Consider the following 26,552-nt stretch of genomic DNA (forward strand, 5'->3'; position numbering starts at 1 on the left):
TAATGCTATTCCAAGATGATTATTTCAGGAAAGCTCAATGATTGGCATGGCATGGATGTGAAAGTGGAACCCTCAAAATGCTAAGGACAAAGGATTGGCTCAAGCTCAAAAGCTCAAGACTCTTCATTTTATATTTTAGTGATCCAAGATCACATTGAGTCTTTAGGAAAAGCCAATACTATTAAGGAGGGATGAGGTGTTGCTTAATGAGCCTCTTGCTTCATGTGCTTAGTGATATGCTCCCAAACCCTCAACTACTTTCCCATATCCACATATGACCTAAACCCTAAGCCAAACTCGGTCCTACCGATTCTTCCTATCCGGCGGCACCGAGTTTCACTTGTCATTAGCCACTGCCAAACCCTAGCAATTCGGTTCTACCGATAAGGATCTCGGTCTCACCGAGATGGGGTTGCAAACTCTCTGTTTCCCTTTCGTAACTTTTCGGTCCCACCGAAAGAGCGAATCGGTCCCACCGAGATTGCAATGTAAACTCAGTGTTTCCCCTTTGTAACTTTTCGGTCTCACCGAGTTCCACTCGGTCTCACCGAAAGAGCAAATCGGTCCCGCCGAGTTTGCCTGACCAACTCTCTGGTTAGCTAATTACCAAATTCGGTCTCACCGAGTTTGTGTAATCGGTCTCACCGAGATTACGTTATGCCCAAACCCTAACCGAATCGGTCCTACCGAGTTGCATGTCAGTCCCACCGAAATTCCTAACGGTCACTAGGTTTACTATTTCGGTCAGACCGAGTTTTCTAATTCGGTCCCACCGAGATTGCTAAATTGTGTGTAACGGTTGGATTTTGTGTGGAGGCTATATATACCCCTCCACCTCTTTCTCATTCGATGAGAGAGCCATCAGAACACACACATCATTCCAACTCATATGTTCTGAGAGAGAACCACCTACTCATGTGTTGAGACCAAGACATTCCATTCCTACCATATGAATCTTGATCTCTAGCCTTCCCAAGTTGCTTTCCACTCAAATCTTCTTTCCACCAAATCCAAATCCTATGAGAGAGAGTTGAGTGTTGGGGAGACTATCATTTGAAGCACAAGAGCAAGGAGTTCATTACCTACACACCATTTGTTACTTCTTGGAGAGTGGTGTCTCCTAGATCGGCTAGGTGTCACTTGGGAGCCTCCGACAAGATTGTGGAGTTGAACCAAGGAGTTTGTAAGGGCAAGGAGATCGCCTACTTCGTGAAGATCTACCGCTAGTGAGGCAAGTCCTTCGTGGGCGATGGCCATGGTGGGATAGACAAGGTTGCTTCTTTGTGGACCCTTTGTGGGTGGTTGCTTCTTCGTGGACCCTTCGTGGGTGGAGCCCTGTGTGGACTCGCGCAACCGTTGCCCTTGGGTGAAGCCCTGTGTGGACTCGCGCAACCGTTACCCTTCGTGGGTTGAAGTCTCCATCAACGTGGATGTAGGATAGCACCACCTATCCGAACCATGGGAAAAACATCCGTGTCTCCAATAGCGTTTGAATTCTCCAAACCCTTCCCTTTACATTCTTGCAAGTTGCATGCTTTACTTTCCGCTGCCTATAAACTCTTTGCATGCTTGCTTGAATTATGTGATGATTGCTTGACTTGTCCTAAATTAGCTAAAATCTGCCAAGAACTAAAATTGGGAAAAGGTTAAGTTTTTATTTGGTCAAGTAGTCTAATCACCCCCCCTCTAGACATACTTTCGATCCTACAAGTGGTATCAGAGCTTTGGTCTCCATTTGCTTGATCTCCATAGCTTTTGGTGGTCATAGCCTTGGTTTCACAACCTAGGAGAGTATGGCGTCTAGCGAGGGAAATTATCACCGTAGATGTCCTTACTTTGATGGTACTAATTTTGCTAGTTGGAAGCATAAAATGAAAATGCATATTCTTGGACATAACCCCGCTGTTTGGGCTATTGTGTGTGTTGGTTTGCAAGGTGACTTCTTTGATGGGAGAGAACCAAACCGTGAAGCTACCGCGGATGAGTTGAAGATGTTGCAATACAATGCTCAAGCTTGTGATATTCTCTTCAACGGATTGTGCCCCGAAGAATTCAACAAAATCAGCCGCCTTGAGAATGCAAAGGAAATTTGGGACACTTTGATTGATATGCACGAAGGTCCCGACTCCGTCAAGGAATCCAAGTTGGATGTGCTTCAAAGCCAACTTGACAAGTTCAAGATGAAGGATGGTGAAGGTGTCGCTGAAATGTACTCTAGGCTTGCTCTCATCACAAATGAGATTGCCGGCTTAGGAAGTGAAGAGATGACCGATAGATTCATCATCAAGAAGATCCTAAGAGCCTTGGATGGAAAATATGATACCGTGTGCACATTGATCGAAATGATGCCAAATTACAAAGATCTCAAGCCAACGGAGGTGATTGGAAGAATTGTTGCTCATGAGATGTCACTTAAGGATAAAGAGGAACTTCACAACAAATCAAGTGGTGCCTATAAAGCCTCATGTGAAGCCCCTACATCATCAAGTGAGAAACAAGACTTCAATGAAGAATTGAGCTTAATGGTGAAGAACTTCAACAAGTTCTACAAGAGTAGAAGCAAAGATAGAAGCTCCAAGTCAAGGTCCTATAATGACAAAAGATCTTCTAGCCGAGAGCGAAACTGTTACAATTGTGGAAGACCCGGACACTATTCCAATGAGTGTACGGCTCCCTACAAGAGAAGAGAAGATTCTCCAAAAAGAAGAAGCAAAGGATCACCACCAAGAGAGAGAAGGAGTAGAGATGATCGTTATGAACGAAGATACTCACGGAGAAGCAAGGATTCGGAAAGGAAGGAAAAATCATCAAGGAGCTACACAAGACGAAGACATCAAGCTCATGTTGGTGAATGGGTATCCGGCTCCGACTCCGATAGCCACTCCGAGAGAAGTTATCACTCCGACTCCGAAGATACTCAAGATGAAGGTGTTGCCGGTCTAGCACTTGTGTCAACCAACTCCTACGACATATTTGACTCACCAAATGAAGGAATTGGAAGATGCTTCATGACCAAAGGTCCTAAGGTAACACACCCCGAGTATGTTGGTTTCAATAGTGATGAAAATGACTTGTTAGGTGATGATTTGCTTGGTGACAACTCTAGTGATGAATACTATGATGAAAGACCAATTAATCATGCTAATCAAGATAAAACGAATGACAATGATAAGGAGAAGATTGAGGCTCTAACTAAAGAACTAAGAACTCTTAAGTTAGCCCATGACACTATCTTCGAAGATCATCGAGAACTTTTAAGAGCTCATGAGAAACTACGCTTTGAAAAGCTCAATCTTGAGCAAGAGCATGAGTTCTTAAAAGCAATCAATGATGATCTCCGCAAGAAAAGTTCTTCTTACATTGCCAAGCGTTTACTCTTATCCACTTACATGCCTCAAGTCAAGTCTAACAAGAAAGATTCTTCCTCTAGTAGTAACAATGATCATGCTAAATCCAATATTGTTGCTTCTAGTAGTTCTCTTGATTCCACTAATGATTCTCTTAGCCAAGTTACACTTGAGCAAGAAAATAGCTTATTGAAGGGAATTATAGAGAAAGGAGTGTACAAAAGCCTTGCCAGGAGTAAGCAATTCGAGGAAATTGTGCGCAAGCAAGGAATGCACCGGAAGAATCAAGGTGTTGGTTTTGAATGAAAGTTCAATGCCAATGGAGTTGAATGGGAAGAAGATCAATACCCCAAGACAAAGTTTGTCCCTCAACAAGAGAAGTATACTTCTTTCAAGGGGACACAAGCTCAAGATGATCTTCCACCACAAGACTATGAGCAAAAAGGCAAGGACAAGCTTCAAGAGGAAATTGATGCATTTGAAGAAGCTCCTAAGACCTTAGTCAAGTGGATTCCCAAGACTACTTCAAGTTCCACTTCATCAAGTACGACTACAACTCCAAGGATTCCCATCAAGATGATGTGGATCCAAAATAAGAAGAACTAGAGAGTTCTTGAGGGTGACTCCGCCGACATACTTCACTCTTATCATTTTGGCAAGAACAAGTGCAATCAACTTCCACATCGTGCACTAGTTCAAGGAGTCACAAACCCTCTTGTTGGTAAGACAAGGGACAAGGTAACCTAAAAGTTTTCATGGACATCATCTTTTGTGTGCATCACTCTATGTCTATGGATATCCTTGTTTGTTCCTTGTGGGACTAACCCATGTAGGTATTGAAAGTGCAATTCACTCAAATGGATAGCTCCAAGATGATCTACATCAACATTGAGCATCCACATCTTCAATATCTACATGAAGTCATCATCGACAAAACCCAAGGTTAGTTCATCCCTCTTGGGGGGGGATATCACATCTAGGGGGAGCTTTACTCTAAGACTTGAGCTAAAGCAACTCTAAAGATGTGAACACAACAATGCTTTATGTAAAAGTGGTAAACCCACTTGAGCTTAAACGATGAGTATGACCTACGATCAAGTGTTCTCACTTGACTCCTAAGTCAATATACTCATATATAGATGACCTAGTCATCGCAAATTGCTTGATAGATGCTAGAATTGGTTGTGCATGCCTTGCCACATATTTCATTTGCCATCTTATTGTGTGAGCATGCTGATTGCATATTTTACTCATTCGAGGACATCCACTTGTTGTTTTGATTGTTTGGTTTTATCTTCTTTTGCCAAGTGGATGGACAAGAATGCCTAAGAACCTCCTCTAGCTATCTATGCTTTTCTCGTCTCAAACTCTATTCATGCTGCATCACAAAATTTGATCAAGTCAGATTCGAACCACTCTGTGTGAGGAGCGCTCGGAGTCCCCGATTCGTCATAGACTTAAACTTCCAAAACCTCTTTATGATTCTCGGTCTGACCGATACTCCACTTTCGGTCCTACCGAGATCATTAAGTTGATCTAGGTTTTCGATCTCGGTGCAACCGATTTGAACCTTTCGGTCACACCGAGTTTCAGTAACTGCACACAGTTATGAATCTCGGTGCCACCGAGTTGTTCCACTCGATCACACCGACAGGGTCGGGCTATATATAGTCACGGGAAAAATTTGGAAATTTCTCCGAACCCCTTCGCCCGCGCGATAGCCTGCTCTGCCCTCGAGGTCTCCGGATCGTCTTCTCGCCGCCAGCAGCCTCCAGTCGCTGGTCTCCGTCACCGTCAACGGGAATTCTGCCCCGTCGTTGCCGCCGTAGCAAGTCCCCGCCGAACTAGGGTATGGACTTGATCTTTGTGCTATTCCTCAATCTGATTCCTAGCATATTGTGATCATATTGTTTCTAGCCACGTTTGAGAAACTTCTATCCAGTCAAAACGCTCATAGATTAGGTTTGATTCGAAAATTCTAGGTTTAAGTTTCCGCCGAAACCATCTCGGACCCACCGAGTTGAAAAACTCGGTCCCACCGATTTGGCTTATGCCATTGCACAAGTAAAACTCGGTCTGACCAAGAATTACTTATCGGTGTGACCGATTTTGGAACCCTGTGAAACCCTAGCAGTCTCGGTGCCACCGAACTATGACTCGGTCTGACCGAGTTCACTAGTTCTGGTGCCAACACTGCTTCGGTATCACCGAGTTTGAAAATCGGTAGATCCGAGATGATTTCAGTGGGAAACTAAAACTAAGTTTTTGGATCATTCTTTTTGCAAAAATCTCTGCATTTTGTGATGCTCATCCACTCTATCTCCTCTACAATCTATTCACAGGGTCAGCAGTCAGTTTGCAGCATGTCAGACCAGAGTGACAGCCAAAACTTGTCAGAGCAGCAAGTGCAGCTGAGTGAGGGCACTAGCCCCTCAAGTTCCTCAGATGATGGCAGCAGGAGCACACCCAGCAACCTGCCTAAAGCTGCCACTAGACAAAGGAAGAAGAGAACCTCAGATTCTGAAGATGAGGACTATGTGGCAAAGGAAGAGGCCACTTCCAAGAGAATTGAACCAGCTCAAGGCACTAAGCCAGGTATGAAAATCAAAAGGCCAGCAGGCAGGCAGCCCATGTCAAAGGCTAGAGCCTCAACTGAGAAGCCTGCTCCCATTGAGCCCGTTGCTGCTGAGGGCAAGAAGAGGAAAGAGAGAGTGAAGAAGACTGTAGCCAGAGTGCTTGGGAAGGCCTCCATCATGGTAGATGAGGAGGAGGAAGAAGAGGCAGTTGCACCAGCGCCCAAGGCACCCAAACTTATGGGAGATGCCATAAGGTCAGGGGGAGCTGCATCCAAGCCCAAGGAAGCACCTAAGGCTGCATCTAAGCCTAAGAGTGTACCAAAGAGAAACACAAGAAGCATCCCAGCCACTGAGAAGAACAAGGCCCCAGTGCCTGAGACTGTTGATGAGGATGAGGAAGAAAATGTCCTTCGGAAGCTCAAGCCCAAGATCCCAGACCACAATGATGCTCATCCTGTGGCTAAGGATATGAAGCTCTGGAGAGACTCAGGGCTCAGGAAGTGGAGAGAAGCAGATCCATATGCTTCTAGGAGAAGGACTGCAGTGGACTACAGGTTTCATACCAAGGAGCAGCAGGATTTCTATGAGACAGTGCTACTTGACAAGAAGCCAATTGTCTGTGACATGAGATGGGTTGACTGGACCTACATGAGGGAGAAGGAGGAACACTACCCAGGAGTATATGACAGCTTTAGTGCATGTGGAGTTGCAGACTTTGTTGGGCAGAAGCTCACAAAGTGGAACGAGGAGCTGATCATGCAATTCTACTCCACAGCACACTTTTATCCGGATGGCAGGATCACATGGATGTCAGAGGGTACAAGGTACCACTCTTCTGTTGAGGAATGGGCGAAGCTGATCAATGCCCCAGAGGAGCAAGCAGATGACTTGGACATTTATGCCAAGAAAAAGATGGACCACAACTCCATGTACAACATGTACAAGGAGATTCCGAATGAAGCACTTGACACGTTCAAGTTTGGCTCAGTGCATTATCTGATATCAGGATTGCCTACGATCAACTGGATCCTTAGGCACACCCTTCTGCCCAAGTCTGGAGATCACAAGATGATCAGAGGTCACGCGATCAATTTGCTTCATGTTTTTGACGTGCCTCAAAAATTCAAAGTCATGAGCCTCATAGTGGAAACAATCAAAAGGACCGCGGCAGATCAGAAGAGGAGCTGTGGATATGCCCCTCAGATTCAGGAGCTCATCAACTCCAAGATGGGCATGGGCGTATATTTGTTGGATAAGGAACACCTGCCCATCCGTCCAGATTTTGAGAACAATGAAGTTGTGATGACAGAGAATGAACCTTCATCTGCCCATGCACAAGCTCAAAAGGAGAAGGCGAAGAAGGAGAAAGCTGCCAGGATGCCTACTCAAGCGGAGGCATCTGATTACTTCCTGAAAACCAAACAAGAGCAGCTTGGTTACCTGATTGCGTCCACCCCGCGGATTGAGCAGAGTATAGCCACCCTGACTCAGAACCAGGCAAGTTTAGAGAGGATCATGGAACAGAGGTTCTATGACTTGGACATCAAGGTGACAGAGATACAGACTGCCGTGGAGCAGCTCCAGGAGGACATGAATGAGAGGAGAGGCAGGACCACGACTGATGCTTTTGCAAGGGTGCCACGAGGTCCGAGGTCGTCTGCACTGCCAGTTGCTGACACCAGAGCTACAACGTCTGCACCAGCCACAGCCTCAGTTCCACCAGCTCCAGCATCCACTTCAGCCTCGACTCCCACCACATCTACCGAAGGCTTCGTCCTTGGAGTGCTCCAGACTCCACCACCACCTGAAGATCAAGCCTGAGCGTCGATCTAGTGCTATGCATTTTCTAGGAACTTTTTGGTAACTTGTTGCCAAAGGGGGAGAAGATGTATAGATCATAGGCTTCGAGAGAGAGAGTGTTGCTTTTCTCTCTTGCTTTATTTGGTGGTTTTCGAACCTTGTTTGCTTGTGTGTGAGATACTACATCCTTATGTTTGTGAGACATCGATGATCATGTGTTTGATCATAAGCTACACTTAATGTTTGCTTAATGCTTGCTTAAATATTATCATTCTATCTATCGTTTGTGATCATTCACTATTCTTGGTGATGGGTGCATGTATTTCAATCTTATCACTTTTGAGCGCTCCACCAAGATGTATGTGACATGGAAGAGTAACCCATAATTCTAATTCTTTGTGCATTTGCAGTCCAAAGCAAATTTTAAATATGCACAAATTTAGGGGGAGCTCTTACTTATCACATACTTCTCAAAGCAACGACATATTTCATGCTTATTATCATTTGTCGAAGCTTTGATCTATATGTTGTCATCAATTACCAAAAAGGGGGAGATTGAAAGTGCAACTATCCCTAGGTGGTTTTGGTAATTCATAACAACATATAGCTCATTGAGCTAATGCTATTCCAAGATGATTATTTCAGGAAAGCTCAATGATTGGCATGGCATGGATGTGAAAGTGGAACCCTCAAAAGCTAAGGACAAAGGATTGGCTCAAGCTCAAAAGCTCAAGACTCTTCATTTTATATTTTAGTGATCCAAGATCACATTGAGTCTTTAGGAAAAGCCAATACTATTAAGGAGGGATGAGATGTTGCTTAATGAGCCTCTTGCTTCATGTGCTTAGTGATATGCTCCAAAACCCTCAACTACTTTCCCATATCCACATATGACCTAAACCCTAAGCCAAACTCGGTCCTACCGATTCTTCCTATCCGGCGCCACCGAGTTTCACTTGTCATTAGCCACTGCCAAACCCTAGCAATTCGGTTCTACCGATAAGGATCTCGGTCTCATCGAGATGGGGTTGCAAACTCTCTGTTTCCCTTTCGTAACTTTTTGGTCCCACCGAAAGAGCGAATCGGTCCCACCGAGATTGCAATGTAAACTCAGTGTTTCCCCTTTGTAACTTTTCGGTCTCACCGAGTTCCACTCGGTCTCACCGAAAGAGCAAATCGGTCCCACCGAGTTTGCCTGGCCAACTCTCTGGTTAGCTAATTACCAAATTCGGTCTCACCGAGTTTGTGTAATCGGTCTCACCGAGATTACGTTATGCCCAAACCCTAACCGAATCGGTCCTACCGAGTTGCATGTCAGTCCCACCGAAATTCCTAACGGTCACTAGGTTTACTATTTCGGTCAGACCGAGTTTTCTAATTCGGTCCCACCGAGATTGCTAAATTGTGTGTAACGGTTGGATTTTGTGTGGAGGCTATATATACCCCTCCACCTCTTTCTCATTCGATGAGAGAGCCATCAGAACACACACATCATTCCAACTCATATGTTCTGAGAGAGAACCACCTACTCATGTGTTGAGACCAAGACATTCCATTCCTACCATATGAATCTTGATCTCTAGCCTTCCCAAGTTGCTTTCCACTCAAATCTTCTTTCCACCAAATCCAAATCCTATGAGAGAGAGTTGAGTGTTGGGGAGACTATCATTTGAAGCACAAGAGCAAGGAGTTCATTACCTACACACCATTTGTTACTTCTTGGAGAGTGGTGTCTCCTAGATCGGCTAGGTGTCACTTGGGAGCCTCCGACAAGATTGTGGAGTTGAACCAAGGAGTTTGTAAGGGCAAGGAGATCGCCTACTTCGTGAAGATCTACCGCTAGTGAGGCAAGTCCTTCGTGGGCGATGGCCATGGTGGGATAGACAAGGTTGCTTCTTTGTGGACCCTTTGTGGGTGGTTGCTTCTTCGTGGACCCTTCGTGGGTGGAGCCCTGTGTGGACTCGCGCAACCGTTGCCCTTGGGTGAAGCCCTGTGTGGACTCGCGCAACCGTTACCCTTCGTGGGTTGAAGTCTCCATCAACGTGGATGTAGGATAGCACCACCTATCCGAACCATGGGAAAAACATCCGTGTCTCCAATAGCGTTTGAATTCTCCAAACCCTTCCCTTTACATTCTTGCAAGTTGCATGCTTTACTTTCCGCTGCCTATAAACTCTTTGCATGCTTGCTTGAATTATGTGATGATTGCTTGACTTGTCCTAAATTAGCTAAAATCTGCCAAGAACTAAAATTGGGAAAAGGTTAAGTTTTTATTTGGTCAAGTAGTCTAATCACCCCCCTCTAGACATACTTTCGATCCTACACCAAGTTACTAGAACTTAGTGATAAACTATAATATGCAAGGGATAACGGAAATGATTCCCAAGCTCTTCGTGATGCAGAAACCGACGAAGGTAGAAATCAAGAAAGGCATCAAGTGTTGATGGTTGACCACTAGTTTCAAGAAAAGGGCAAAGGGAAGAAGGGGAACTTCAAGAAGAACGGCAAGCAAGTTGCTGCTCAAGTGAAGAAGACCAAGTCTAGACCTAAGCCTGAGACTAAGTGCTTCTACTGCAAAGGGACTGGTCACTGGAAGCAGAACTGCCCCAAGTATTTGGCGGATAAGAAGGATGGCAAAGTGAACAAAGGCATATTTGATATACATGTTATTGATGTGTAATTTACTAGTGTTTATAGCAACCCCTCAGTATTTGATACTAGTTCAGTTGCTGAGATTAGTAACTCGAAATGGGAGTTGCAGAATGAACAAAGACTAGTTAAGGGTGAAGTGATGATGTGTGTTGGAAGTGGTTCCAAGATTGATATGATCATCATCGCACACTCCCTATACTTTCGGGATTAGTGTTGAACCTAAATAAATGTTATTTGCTGTTTGCGTAAGCATGAATATGATTTGATCATGTTTACTCCAATATGATTATTCATTTAAAGTCAGAGAATAATTGTTGTTCTATCTGCATGAATAAAACCTTCAATGATCATACACCCAAGGTGAATGGTTTATTGAATCTCGATCATAGTGATGCACATATTCATAATATTGAAGCCAAAAGATGCTAAGTTAATAATGATAGTGCAACTTATTTCTGGCACTGCCATTTAGGTCATATTGGTGTAAAGCGCATGAAGAAAATCCATGCTGATGGGCTTTTGGAATCACTTGATTATGAATCGGTTGATGCTTGCGAACCATGCCTCATGGGCAAGATGACTAAGACTCCATTCTCTGGAACAATGGAGCAAGCAACAAACTTGTTGGAAATAATACATATTGATGTATGCAGTCCGATGAGTGTTGAGGCTAGCGGCAGGTATCGTTATTTTCTAACCTTCACAGATGATTTGAGTAAGATATGGGTATATCTTCTTGATGAAACATAAATCTGAAACATTTGAAAAGTTCAAATAATTTCAGAGTGAAGTGGAAAATCATTGTAACAAGAAAATAAAGTTTCTACGATCTGATCGTGGAGGAGAATATTTGAGTTACGAGTTTGGTCTTCATTTGAAACAATGCGGAATAGCTTCGCAACTCACGCCACCTGGAACACCACAACGTAATGGTGTGTCCGAAAATCGTAACTGTACTATATTAGATATGGTGCAATCTATGATGTCTCTTACCGATTTACCACCATCGTTTTGGGGTTATGAATTAGAGACAACTGCATTCACGTTAAATAGGGCGCCATATAAATCCATTGAGACGACGCCATATGAACTATGGTTTGGCAAGAAACCAAAGTTGTCGTTTCTTGAAGTTTGGGGTTGCGATGCTTATATGAAAATTTTCATCCTGATAAGCTCAAATCCAGATCGGAGAAATGTGTCTTCATAGGATACCCAAAGGAGACAGTTGGGTACACCTTATATCACAGATAAGGCAAGACATTCGTTGCTAAGAATGGATCCTTTCTAGAGAAGGAGTTTCTCTCAAAAGAAGTCAGTGGGAGGAAAGTAGAACTTGATGAGGTAACTGTACCTTCTCCCTTATTGGAAAGTAGTTCATCACAGAAATCTGTTCCTGTGACTCCTACACCAATTAGTGAGGAAGCTAATGATGATGATCATGTAACTCCAGATCAAGTTACTACCAAACCTCGTAGGTAAAGCAGAGCGAGATCCGCACCAGAGTGGTACGGTAATCCTGTTCTGGATGTCATGTTACTTGACCATGATGAACCTATGAACTACGAGGAAGCGATGATGAGCCCAGATTCCGTGAAATGGTTTGAGACCATGAAATCTGAGATGGGATCCATGTATGCGAACAAAGTATGGACTTTGATTGACTTGCCCAATGATCGGTGAGTCATTAAGAATAAATGGATCTTAAAGAGGAAGACGGGCGCTGATAGTAGTGTTACTATCTACAAAGCTCGAATTGTCGCAAAAACGTTTTTGACAAGTTCAAGGTGTTGACTACGATGAGATTTTCTCACTCGTATCGATGCTTAAAAGTCTAACCGAATCATGTTAGCAGTTGCCGCATTTTATGAAATCTGGCAAATGGATGTCAAAACTATATTCCTCCATGGATTTCTTAAAAGAAGAGTTGTATATGATCCAACCAGAAGGTTTTGTCGATCATAAAGGTGCTAACAAAGTGAGCAAGCTCCAGCGATCCATCTATAGACTGGCGCAAGCATCTCGGAGTTGGACTGTACGCTTTGATGAGTTGATGAAAGCATATGGTTTTATACAGACTTATGGTGAAGCCTGTATTTACAAGAAAGTGAGTGGGAGCACTATAGCATTTCTGATAAGTATATGTGAATCGGAAATAATGTAGAATTTTCTGGAAAGCACAAAGGAGTGTTTGAAAAGAGTTTTTCAAAGAAAGACCTCGATGAAGCTGCTTACACATTGAGATAGATCAAGATGCTTGATAAGTTTTTTCAATGAGTACTTACCCTGACAAGATTTTGAAGTAGTTCAAAATGGAACAGTCAAAGAAGGAGTTCTTGCCTGTGTTGCAAGGTGTGAAGTTGAGTAAAGACTCAAAAATCGACCACGGTAGAAAATAGAAAGAGAATGAAAAGTCATTCCCTATGCCTCAGTCATAGGTTCTATAAAGTATGCTATGTTGTTTACCAGTCCTATTGTATACCTTAGCATGATTCAGGCAAGGGAGTACAATATTGATCTAGGAGTAGATCACTGGACAGCGGTCAAAATTATCCTTAGAGGACTAAGGAGATATTTCTCGGTTATGGAGGTGATAAAAAGAGTTTTTCATAAAGAGTTACGTCGATGCAAGCTTTTTACATCGATCTAGATGACTCTAAGTCTCAATCTGGATAAATATTGAAAGTGGGAGCAATTAGTTAGAATAGCTATGTGCAGAGCATTGTAGACATAGAAATTTGTGAAATACATACGGATCTGAATGTTGCAGACCCGTAGACTAAAGTTCTCTCACAAGCAAAAGATGATCACTCTTTGGGTGTTAATCACATAGCGATGTGAACTAGATTATTGACTCTAGTAAACCCTTTGGGTATTAGTCACATGGAGATGTGAACTAATCACATAAAGATGTGAACTAATCACATGAAGATGTGAACTAGATTATTGACTCTAGTGCAAGTGGGAGACTGAAGGAAATATGCCCTAGAGGCAATTATAAAGTTATTATTTATTTCCTCATATCATGATAAATGTTTATTATTCATGCTAGAATTGTATTAACCGGAAACTTAGTACATGTGTGAATACATAGACAAACAGAGTGTCACTAGTATGCCTCTACTTGACTAGCTCATTAATCAAAGATGGTTAAGTTTCCTAACCATAGACATGAGTGATGTCTACTACACAACCTTCTTCTTGTAGACGTTGTTGGGCCTCCAAGTGCAGAGGTTTGTAGGATATTAGCAAATTTCCCTCAAGTGGATGACCTAAGGTTTATCAATCCGTGGGAGGCATATGATGAAGATGGTCTCTCTCAAACAACCCTACAACCAAATAACAAAGAGTCTCTTGTGTCCCCAACACACCCAATACAATGGTAAATTGTATAGGTGCACTAGTTCGGCGAAGAGATGGTGATACAAGTGATATATGGATGGTAGATAAAGGTTTTTGTAATCTGAAAATATAAAAACAGCAAGGTAACTAATGATAAAAGTGAGCGTAAACGGTATTGCAATGCGTTGAAACAAGGCCTACAGTTCATACTTTCACTAGTGCAAGTTCTCTCAACAATAATAACATAATTGGATCACATAACTATCCCTCAACATGCAACAAAGAGTCACTCCGAAGTCACTAATAGCGGAGAACAAACGAAGAGATTATGGTAGGGTACGAAACCACCTCGAAGTTATTCTTTCTGATCAATCTATTCAAGAGTCCGTAGTAAAATAACATGAAGCTATTCTTTCCGTTCAATCTATCATAGAGTTCGTACTAGAATAACACCTTAAGACACAAATCAACCAAAACCCTAATGTCACATAGACACTCCAATGTCACCTCAAGTATCCGTGGGTATGATTATATGATATGCATCACACAATCTCAGGTTCATCTATTCAACCAACACAAAGTACCTCAAAGAGTGCCCCAAAGATTCTACCGGAGAGTCAAGACGAAAACGTGTGCCAACCCCTATGCATAGGTTCATGGGCAGAACCCGAAAGTTCATCACCAAAACATACATCAAGTGGATCATGTGATATCCCATTGTCACCACAGATAAGCACATGCAAGACATACATTAAGTGTTCTCAAATCCTTAAAGACTCAATCCGGTAAGATAACTTCAAAGGGAAAACTCAATTCATTACAAGAGAGTAGGTGGGGAGAAACATCATAAGATCCAACTATAATAGCAAAGCTCGCGATACATCAAGATCGTATCACCTCAAGAACACGAGAGAGAGAGATCAAACACATAGCTACTGGTACATACCCTCAGCCCCGAGGGTGGACTACTCCCTCCTCGTCATGGAGAGCGCCGGGATGATGAAGATGGCCACCGGAGAGGGATTCCCCCCTCCGGTAGGGTGCCGGAACGGGTCTAGATTGGTTTTCGGTGGCTACGGAGGCTTCTGGCGGCGGAACTCCCGATCTATTCTCGTCTCTGAAGGTTTTAGGGTATATGGATATATATATAGGCGAAAGAAGTCGGTCAGGGGAGCCACGAGGGGCCCACGAGGGTGGAGGGCGCGCCCAGGGGGGTGGGCGCGCCCCCCTGCCTCGTGCCCTCGTCGTTGATCCCCTGACATGCACTCCAAGTCTCCCAGATTGCTTTCTTTCCAAAAATAACTCTCCCGAAGGTTTCATTCCGTTCGGACTCCGTTTGATATTCCTTTTCTTCGAAACACTAAAACAAGGGAAAAAACAGGAACTGGCACTGGGCTCTGGGTTAATAGGTTAGTCCCAAAAATAATACAAAAGTGTAAAATAAAGCCCATAAACATCCAAAACAGATAATATAATAGCATGGAACAATCAAAAACTATAGATACGTTGGAGACGTATCAACATCCCCAAGCTTAATTCCTGCTCGTCCTCGAGTAGGTAAATGATAAAAACAGAATTTTTTGATGTGGAATGCTTCCTAACATATTTCTCTAAGTAATTCTCTTTATTGTGGCATGAATGTTCAGATCCATAAGATTCAAGACAAAAGTTTAATATTTACATAAAAAATAATAATTCTTCAAGCATACTAATAAAGCAATCATGTCTTCTCAAAATAACATGGCCAAAGAAAGCTACCCCTACAGAATCATATAGTCTAGCTATGCTCTATCTTCGCCACACAAAATATTTAAATCATGCACAACCCCGATGACAAGCCAAGCAATTGTTTCATACTTTTGATGTTCTCAAACCTTTTCAATCTACACACAATACATGAGCGTGAGCCATGGACATAGCACTATAGGTGGAATAGAATGGTGGTTGTGGAGAAGAAAAAAAGGGAGAAGATAGTCTCACATCAACTAGACGTATAAACGGGCTATGGAGATGCCCATCAATAGATATCAATGTGAGTGAGTAGGGATTGCCATGCAACGGATGCACTAGAGCTATAAGTGTATGAAAGCTCAACAAAAGAAACTAGTGGGTGTGCATCCAACTTGCTTGCTCACGAAGACCTAGGGAATTTTGAGGAAGCCCATCATTGGAACATACAAGCCAAGTTCTATAATGTAAGATTCCCACTAGTATATGAAAGTGACAACATAGGAGACTCTCTATCATGAAGATCATGGTGCTACTTTGAAGCACAAGTGTGGTAAAAGGATAGTAGCATTGTCCCTTCTCTCTTTTTACCTCATTTTTTTATTTGGGCCTTTTCTCTCTCTTTTTTATGGCCTTTTTTTATTTAGTCTAGAGTCTCATCCCGACTTGTGGGGGAATCATAGTCTCCATCATCCTTTCCTCATTGGGACAATGCTCTAATAATGATGATCATCACACTTTTATTTACTTACAACTCAAGAATTACAACTCGATACTTAGAACAAAATATGAGTCTATATGAATGCCTCCGGCGGTGTACCAGGATGTGCAATGACTCATGAGTGACATGTATGAAAGAATTATGAACAGTGGCTTTGCCACAAATACGATGTCACCTACATGATCATGCATAGCAATATGACAATGATGGAGCGTGTCATAATAAACGGAACGGTGGAAAGTTGCATGGCAATATATCTCGGAATGGCTATGGAAATGCCATAATAGGTAGATATGGTGGCTGTTTTGAGGAAGGTAATGGTGGGTGATATGGTACCGGCGAAAATTGCACGGCACAAGAGAGGCTAGCAATGGTGGAAGGGTGAGAGTGCGTATAATCCATGGACTCAACATTAGTCATAAAGAACTCACATACTTATTGCAAAAATCTATTAGTTATCGAAACGAAGTACTACACGCATGCTCCTAGGGGGATAGATTGGTAGTAAAAGACCACCGCTCGTCCCCGACCGCCACTCATAAGGAAGACAATCAATAAATAAATCATGCTCCGACTTCATCACATAACGGTTCACCATACGTGCATGCTACGGGAATCACAAACTTTAACACAAGTATCTCTCAAATTCACAACTACTAACTAGCATGACTCTAATATTACCATCTCCATATCTCAAAACAATCATCAAGTATCAAACTTCTCATAGTATTCAATGCACTTTCTATGAAAGTTTTTATTATATCCCTCTTGGATGCCCATCATATTGGGACTAGTTTCATAACCAAAGCAAACTACCATGTTGTTATAAAGACTCTCAAAATGATATAAGTGAAGCATGAGAGTTAATTAATTTCTATAAAATAAAACCACCACCGTGCTCTAAAAAGATATAAGTGAGGCACTAGAGCAACAACAAACTACTCCGAAAGATATAAGTGACGATCAATGAGTAGTCGAATAATTATGCAACTATATGAAGACTCGCTAACATTTAAGAATTTCAGATCTTGGTATTTTATTCAAGCAGCAAGAAAAAGTAAATAAAATAAAATGACCCTCCAAGCAAAACACATATCATGTGGTAAATAAAAATATAGCTCCAAGTAAAGTTACCGATGAACGAAGACGAAAGAGGGGATGCCTTCCGGGGCATCCCCAAGCTTAGGCTCTTGGTTGTCCTTGAATATTACCTTGGGGTGCCTTGGGAATACCCAAGCTTAGTCTCTTTCCACTCCTTATTCCATAGTCCATCGAATGTTTACCCAAAACTTGAAAACTTCACAACACAAAACTTAACAGAAAACTCGTAAGCTCCGTTAGCAAAAGAAAACAAAACACCACTTCAAGGTACTGTAATGAACTCATTATTTATTTATATTGGTGTTAAACCTACTGTATTCCAACTTCTCTATGGTTTATAAACTCTTTTACTAGCCATAGATTCATCAAAATAAGCAAACAACACATGAAAAACAGAATCCGTCAAAAACAGAATAGTCTGTAGTAATCTGTAACTAACGCAAACTTATGGAACCCCAAAAATTGTAAAATAAATTGCTGTACGTGAGGAATTTATCTATTAATCATCTTAAAAAATAATTAACTAAATATCACTCTCCAATAAAAAATGGCAGCAATTCTCGTGAGCGCTAAAGTTTCTGTTTTTTACAGAAAGATCAACAAGACTTTCCCCAAGTCTTCCCAAAGGTTCTACTTGGCACAAACACTAATTAAAACATAAAACCACATGCAAACAGAGGCTAGATGAATTATTTGTTACTAAACAGGAGCAAAAAGTAAAGAACAATGATAAGATTGGGTTGCCTCCCAACAAGCGTTATCGTTTAACGCCCCTAGCTAGGCATGATGATTTCAATGATGCTCACATAAAATATAAGAATTGAAACATAAAGAGAGCATCATGAAGAATATAATTAGCACATTTAAGCCTAACACACTTCCTATGCATGGGGATTTTGTGAGCAGACAACTTGTGGGAACAATAATCAACTTGCGTAGGAAGGTAAAACAAGGATAACTTCAAGATTTTAAGCACATAGAGAGGAAACTTGATATTATTGCAATTCCTACAAGCATATATTCCTCCCTCATAATAATTTTCAGTAGCATCATGAATGAATTCAACAATATAACCAGCACCTAAAGCATTCTTTTCATGATCTACAAGCATAGAAATTTTATTACTCTCCACACAAGCAAAATTCTTCTCATGAATAATGGTGGGAGCAAACTCAACAAAATAATTATCATGTGAGGCATAATCCAGTTGAAAACTAAAATCATGATGACAAGTTTCATGGATATCATTATTATTTATAGCATACAAGTCATCACAATAATCATCATAGATAGCAACTTTGTTCTCATAATCAATTGGAACCTCTTCCGAAATAGTGGATTCATCACAAAATAAAGTCATGACCTCTCCAAATCCACTTTCATCAATATAATCATCATAAATAGGAGGCATGCTTTCATCATAATAAATTTGCTCATCAAAACTTGGGGGAAAAATATCATCTTCATCAAACATAGCTCCCCAAGCTTGTGGCTTTGCATATCATTAGCATCATGGATGTTCAAGGAATTCATACTAACAACATTGCAATAATGCTCATCATTCAAATATTTAGTGCCAAACATTCTAATGCATTCTTCTTCTAGCACTTGAGCACAATTATCAGAATCCTTATTCTCACGAAAAACATTAAAAAGATGAAGCATATGAGGCAAACTCAATTCCATTTTTTGTAATTTTCTTTTATAAACTAAACTAGTGCTAAAACAAGAAACTAAAAGATTCGATTGCAAGATCTAAAGATATACCTTCAAGTGCTAACCTCCCCGGCAACGGCACCAGAAAAAAGTTTGATGTCTACTACACAACCTTCTTCTTGTAGACGTTGTTGGGCCTCCAAGTGCAGAGGTTTGTAGGACAGTAGCAAATTTCCCTCAAGTGGATGACCTAAGGTTTATCAATCCATGGGAGGAGTAGGATGAAGATGGTCTCTCTCAAACAACCCTGCAACCAAATAACAAAGAGTCTCTTGTGTCCCCAACACACCCAATACAATGGTAAATTGTATAGGTGCACTAGTTCGGTGAAGAGATGGTGATACAAGTGGTATATGGATGGTAGATAAAGGTTTTTGTAATCTGAAAATATAAAAACAACAAGGTAACTAATGATAAAAGTGAGCGTAAATGGTATTGCAATGCATTGAAACAAGGCCTAGTGTTCATACTTTCACTAGTGCAAGTTCTCTCAACAACAGTAACATAATTGGATCACATAACTATCCCTCAACATGCAACAAAGAGTCACTCCAAAGTCACTAATAGCGGAGAACAAACGAAGAGATTATGGTAGGGTACGAAACCACCTCGAAGTTATTCTTTCTGATCAATCTATTCAAGAGTCCGTAGTAAAATAACATGAAGCTATTCTTTCCGTTCAATCTATCATAGAGTTCGTACTAGAATAACACCTTAACACACAAATCAACCAAAACCCTAATGTCACCTAGATACTCCAATGTCACCTCAAGTATCCGTGGGTATGATTATACGATATGCATCACCCAATCTCAGGTTCATCTATTCAACCAACACAAAGAGTACCTCAAAGAGTGCCCCAAAGATTCTACCGGAGAGCCAACCCCTATGCATAGGTTCATGGGCGGAACCCGCAAGTTGATCACCAAAACATACATCAAGTGGATCACGTGATATCCCATTGTCACCACAGATAAGCACATGCAAGACATACATCAAGTGTTCTCAAATCCTTAAAGACTCAATCTGATAAGATAAATTCAAAGGGAAAACTCAGTTCATTACAAGAGAGTAGGGGGGGAGAAACATCATAAGATCCAACTATAATAGCAAAGCTCGCGATACATCAAGATCGTATCACCTCAAGAACACGAGAGAGAGAGAGATCAAACACATAGCTACTGGTACATACCCTCAGCCCCGAGGGTGGACTACTCCCTCCTCGTCATGGAGAGCGCCGGGATGATGAAGATGGCCACCGAAGAGGGATTCCCCCCTCCGGCAGGGTGCCGGAATGGATCTAGATTGGTTTTCGGTGGCTACGGAGGCTTCTGGCGGCGGAACTCCCGATCTATTCTTGTCTCTAAAGGTTTTAGGGTATATTGATATATATAGGCGAAAGAAGTCGGTCAGGGGAGCCACGAGGGGCCCACGAGGGTGGAGGGTGCACCCAGGGGGGGTGGGTGCGCCCCCTGCCTCGTGCTCTCCTTGTTGATCCCCTGACGTGCACTCCAAGTCTCTTGGATTGCTTTCTTTCCAAAAATAACTCTCCCAAAGGTTTCATTCCGTTTGAACTCCGTTTGATATTCCTTTTCTTCGAAACACTGAAACAAGGGAAAAAACAGGAACTGGCACTGGGCTCTGGGTTAATAGGTTAGTCCCAAAAATAATATAAAAGTGTAAAATAAAGCCCATAACCATCCAAAACAGATAATATAATAGCATGGAACAATCAAAAATTATAGATACATTGGAGACGTATCAATGAGTTGTCATTTGATTAACGGGATCACATCATTAGGAGAATGATGTGATTGACTTGACCCATTCCGTTAGCTTAGCACGATGATCGTTTAGTTTGTTGCTACTGCTTTCTTCATGACTTATCACTACAAAAAAATACACTTCCGTGATGATACGTGTTTGTCACAGTAGGTCGCTTTTTTGTCATGCATGTACATCCATGACAAATTTATGACAGAATCAAGATAGTCATACCTGTGCTGTCATAGAAGTGTTCCATGACATTACCAAAATTATCATCACGGAAGTGTCCACTTCCATGACGATAAATCGCGCGTCACAGAAGTGCTTTCGTCAAGGGTGACCGACACGTGGCATCCATTGTAACGGAACACTGTTAAGCTATCAGGTCGGGTTTTGGATTCGATAACCCGTTAACAGCCCCGACCAATGGGGATTTTTCACGTGTAAAATCATCATTGGCTGGAGGAAACACGTGTCAGCTCATCGTTGGGACAGATGTCATCCACTCATTGGATAGAAGGCGCCTATGATACGTCGACACGTGGCACGGCCCAACAGAGGCCCATTCCTGTGAAAAGGCCGGCCTGTTTGACTTGGTCAAAAGGTGGCGGGCCGACCCATGGAAAGCCTGTTAACGGCCTGTTCGCATATAGCCCATTTACAGCCCGCTAACCCAAGGCCCGTTACGCCCTATCCGAATTAGGCCCAGTAGCGTCATCTGGGCCATCCAATATGATTCCAGCCCATTTTCACTTCTGGCCCATGTATGGCCCATGACGTCTTTCGGCCCATATGAGGCCCTATGTAACTCTTGGCCTATTAACGGCCCGTGGTGAAACTGGCCCGTAATGAACAGTGTATCACTTTACACCCATTAACGTCCCTTGGTGAAACTGGCCCGTAATGAACAGTGTATCACTTTATACCCATTAATGGCCCGTTATTCCGTTGGGCCGTTTCCAGCCCATGTTATCGTTTGGCCTTCTCAGAGCCCATTTATTCTTGGGCTCATTTCCAACATTCGTTTACTTATGGCCCGTTAATGTCATTCTCTGCTTGTGGGCCAAATTCAGCCCGTGGTTACAGTCGGCCCGTTTGTGGTCCGTTAATACATTGGGCCATTTTCATAGCGTCATCAAATACGGCCTATTAACGATGGCCCGTTTACGACCATAATGCGGCCTGTTATTGGCCCATGTTTGGCCAATCGATCATACGTCCCGTATAAGGTCCATTGATGATACGGCCCGTAGAAGGCCCATTGTTTCTATGGCCCGTAGAAAGCCCATTGTTTCTACGGCCCGTAGAAGGCCTACTGTTTCTACGGCCCGTAGAAGGCCCACTGTTTCTACGGCCCGTAGGAGGCCCAGTGTCACTACAGTAAATATTAGCCCATGGTTATTATGGCGTAGTTTTAAAAAATAGGTTATTGCAGCCACTAGCAAACCGCGGAAAAAGAACTGCACGGACTACAAGCAAACAAATAAACAAGACAACAAGGAAATAAATAAGCAAGCAACTTATGCTAGGCTATCACAGCTATTACACATATTACATCCACTGGGCATCAAAGTTCGCCACCAGTGCAAATATAGGGAACAAAGCAGCATATAAACGCTGCAGCAAAACAAGTCCAGAACTGAAACCACTTCAGAAGAGTTCAAGAAACAATAACCTGGGTACCCATAATGCTGGCAAGATGCTTAGCAAGCTTATTAACTTTCTCTTGCTTGGCGATAAATCCTCCAGCACTTGCTGTTGCACAAGAAAGGACTGGTGTTTATCAGCCACAGTAACTTGCTGTTTGAGTTACTGGCCAGTACCGCTGACACAAGCGCTTGTAGCTGGCCAGTACCGCTGTCCTGTTCAAGAACCCCCTCCAATTCAAATGGCTGATAAACAAGAAAAGAAATTGAACGTACAGACATTTATGATAGACAGATGTGGTAATTCACATATATGTTGTCTAACCAAACAGGACAACATGACATAGTTTCACATATATGATGCCTAACTAAACAGGATAGCATGACATAGTTTCAGATATATGATGGATAACTTAACATGATATAATGGCATAATTCAACATATGATGAGTACCTAAACAGGATGACATGACACAACTATATGATGTCTTTCTAAAATAGGTTGGGATGAAATAATTCACATACATGTTGTCTAAGTATACAGGATGGCATGATTGTAACGCCCCAAGACCAGAGCTTCAGATGCCTTCCAGGGTTTCCGGGTTTCGTCGTGAGATTTGTTTGGTTCGTTGCATCATGTGCATTGCCTCATGTCATCATGCCATCTTTTCTCAAAGCTAACTAAAACTCTTTAAATAAATTGCATGGATCTTCGGTCCATTTAAACCGAGGGAATTCACATGGTGATTCTCTTTAAAACATATTCTCCCAATATTTTAGGGAGCTATATAAATTATATTCCATTCGTTTGGATTCACCGCAAACACACTTGCAAAATATACCAATGCCTTTGTTATCTTAATTCTTGGTCTCCAACATTGCCATATATTCTTTCATCATATTCCGGAGCTCCACCAAAAAAACCCGAACATTTTTGGCCACACCGAACCTAGTCCCAATTCAAAACCATTTGAATTATATTCAAATGAATTTGAATTTAATTCCTGCAATCTGGCCACTTCTATTTTTCTGGTGGTCATGTTTATTTTTATGAGTCTAGGAAAATTGTCCTCCTGCCCAAACTCTTTTCCCTAACCCCCTTCTTTTTCCTCTCTCTCTATTTCTTTTCGATTAAAGAAAGAGAGGAGAGGGAGAGCCCAATCCAGTAAGCCTAGCTGACCCCTCCTCTCTACTGGGCCGGCCCCAAGCCCACCTAACGCTGCTAACCCTAGGCCCGAGCGAAACCCTCTCCTGGTCGATCCCCTCCTCGTTTGGTCGTTCCCACCAGCGCCGCCAACCTCTTCTTTTCCTCCTCTCGCTCTCTTCCTCCTGCGTGCTCTTCTTGTCCAACCTCTCCTCATCCAGGAGCTCGTCCATCCTCGCGCCAGAGGCTTCCCTGCCGGCCTCGTCGACCGCGCGGCTGCCTGCAAGCTCCGTCCAGCGAGGCCCCGCGCCCATTCCCCATCTCTCTCCCCTCTCCTCGCTCACGCACCGAAGAGGAGCCCCCGCGCCAGTTCCTCCTGCGAGCTGCGCGTCCTCCTCCAGCTAGTCGCCGCCCAGTGCCTGGTCTCCATGGTTGCGCCCGTTGCCGTCGGCCGACCCCGTTGCTACCCGTCACACGCATGCACGCAAAAGAGGATCTCCTCACCTGCGACCCCTCTGGTTGCCGCGCTACCATCAGGCGTGTCCTCCTTGCGCCCGAAGCTCTTGCTTCTCTCTGTCGCGCCCAACCGCTTGTTTGCCACTGTAGCTCCCGTCTTTGGTCGGGCATGATCCTTCTGGACCGCACCATCTTGCCTCCTCGTGCGCCCGTGGTCCTCTAGAGGCCTGCGCTGCCTCGCCCGCCTATCAGGAACGCCATGGCTGCCGCCCCATGGAGTTCCATTGGCCCCGATCCTGTCGGGAACCATACGAGCCCCGTGTCTGCTTCCTGCCACTGTCCACCACCATCGCCTCCTTGCTGCTGCCCAACCGAGGCCTTGTGATGCTTCGTTTCGTTTCAAAAGACCATCAAGACTGGCAAGACCCCGACTCCGAATGCCAAGTACTACTACAAACCCGAAGAATTCGGATGCATCAAGTCCCCGAGGAGACCTGTTTTTCGTCAAGTTTGACTACCCGTATCATCAAGTACCACTACGGCCGGAGACCTCGGACATGCCAAGTACCCCTTCGAGCTATCAATACCGCAAGCGCAAGGTTCCACGACGTCCCAAGTACCATGAGAACATTTGTACCTCTACCGTCGCCGTGGATCCGACAAGTACCCCTACAACAAGTGTACCTCTACTGTCGTCTTCGGAATTGCTATGAACATCAAGCACCCCTTCGAGATGACGAGACCGACAAGTTCAAATGACCCCAAGTACCTCTCCGAAAACGAGACGTATACCGCTACCGTCACAAGAATCGAGACCGACAAGTCCGAAGAAGCAAGTACCACTCTGAACCATGTATGACGACCGTCGCCGAAGACCCGTGTAACAGAAACGTCAAGTTCAACTACCATCGCGTGAACCGCTACTTCCCACGACGACCCTGTGAACAACTACTTCCCCTTCGACACGTGTACCCCTACCGCCGAACTCGATCCGTTCCGATAATGCACGCTTCGAAGGTATAACCTCGAGACGACGTCCGTGAACGAATGCTTGCGATGTTTGAGATGCTCGTGTTTGCACCGTGTCCAAATTTTCACTCGTTTCTTTGTCGCCAACTCGTGGGACACCCGTGTGTCCGGGAGCGCCCCACCATCTTTTGCACGCTTCCGCACACTTCTCCTTTGCATCGGTATCTCAATCGAGTTACCGAAACCGGAACGCTGCCGTGGCACCGTTTTTGTTATCGTTGCTGTGGCACCCCTTTCCTCTCCACCACGGTGACAAGTGCTTCATAATGCTCTTGTCAACTTTTAATAAAAATTGCATAATCTTGTTCATGTCATCCGCATCATGTTAACAACATCAAGAATGTTTAAAATTGTTGTTTGCATTAATTTGCTAAATGCATATGGGGATTTACCGGATTTGTTTTTTGCTATATCCGGCCCCAATTAAATTGTTTAGATAGATAATTCCTTTATGTTTCACCTCTTGACATGCTTAACAACATTTAGTATTGTTGGGTACATAAACGAGATCGAACTAAATAATGGATTGTGGTGTTTTGTCAATATGCATCCCGTTGCATATTGAGCTCCACTTAATTTGTAGGATTCTTTGTGCATTTTTGCCATGCCATGCTTCATTAAACCGGACATGCAGCATACTTGTTTGTGCATCATGCCATGTTATGTGATGGTTGTTTACTATGTTGTTTGCTTCTTTCTGGGTTGTTTCCCTTGTTAGCTTCGGTTCCATTCTGGAGTTGTGAGGATCCGTTCGACTTCGTCCGTTTGTCTTCTTCATGGACTTGTTCTTCCTCCTTGCGGGATTTCAGGCAAGATGACCATACCCTCGAAATCACTTCTATCTTTGCTTGCTAGATGCCCGCTCTTTTGCTATGCCTATGCTGCGATACCTACCACTTGCTTATCATGCCTCCCATATTGTTGAACCAAGCCTCTAACCCACCTTGTCCTAGCAAACCGTTGTTTGGCTATGTTACCGCTTTGCTCAGCCCCTCTTATAGCATTGTTAGTTGCAGGTGAAGATTGAAGTTTGTTCCTTGTTGGAACATGGAGATGTTGTTCCTTGTTGGAACATGTTTACTTGTTGGGATATCACAATATCTCTTATTTAATTAATGCATATATATACTTGGTAAAGGGTGGAAGGCTCGGCCTTATGCCTGGTGTTTTGTTCCACTCTTGCCGCCCTAGTTTCCGTCATATCGGTGTTATGTTCCCGGATTTTGCGTTCCTTACACAGTTGGGTTATAATGGGAACCCCTTGACAGTTCGCTTTGAATAAAACTCCTCCAGCAAGGCCCAACCTTGGTTTTACCATTCGCCACCTAGCCTTTTTTCCCTTGGGTTAGGCCAGCCCAAGGGTCATCTTTATTTTTAACCCCCCCGGGCCAGTGCTTGTATAAGTGTTGGTCCGAAATAGAGCCACTTGCGGCGCCACCTCGGGGAAACTTGAGGGCTGGTTTTAGCTGTACGTAGTGTTCATCCGATGTTGCCCTGAGAACGAGATATGTGCAGCTCCCTTCAGGATGT

The 26,552-nt window shown here is 43.2% G+C and overlaps 1 pseudogene; it reads left to right on the plus strand.

Annotated features, from left to right (window-relative positions):
- Positions 1-24,266: 24,266 nt before the first annotated feature.
- On the plus strand, positions 24,267-24,909 carry LOC147985269 (uncharacterized; annotated as a pseudogene).
- The last annotated feature ends 1,643 nt before the right edge of the window (positions 24,910-26,552 follow it).

Source organism: Triticum urartu, chromosome 2A (assembly GCF_056163025.1).
Source record: "Triticum urartu cultivar PI428250 chromosome 2A, HENAU_Tu73, whole genome shotgun sequence".
Taxonomy (NCBI): Eukaryota; Viridiplantae; Streptophyta; class Magnoliopsida; order Poales; family Poaceae; genus Triticum; species Triticum urartu.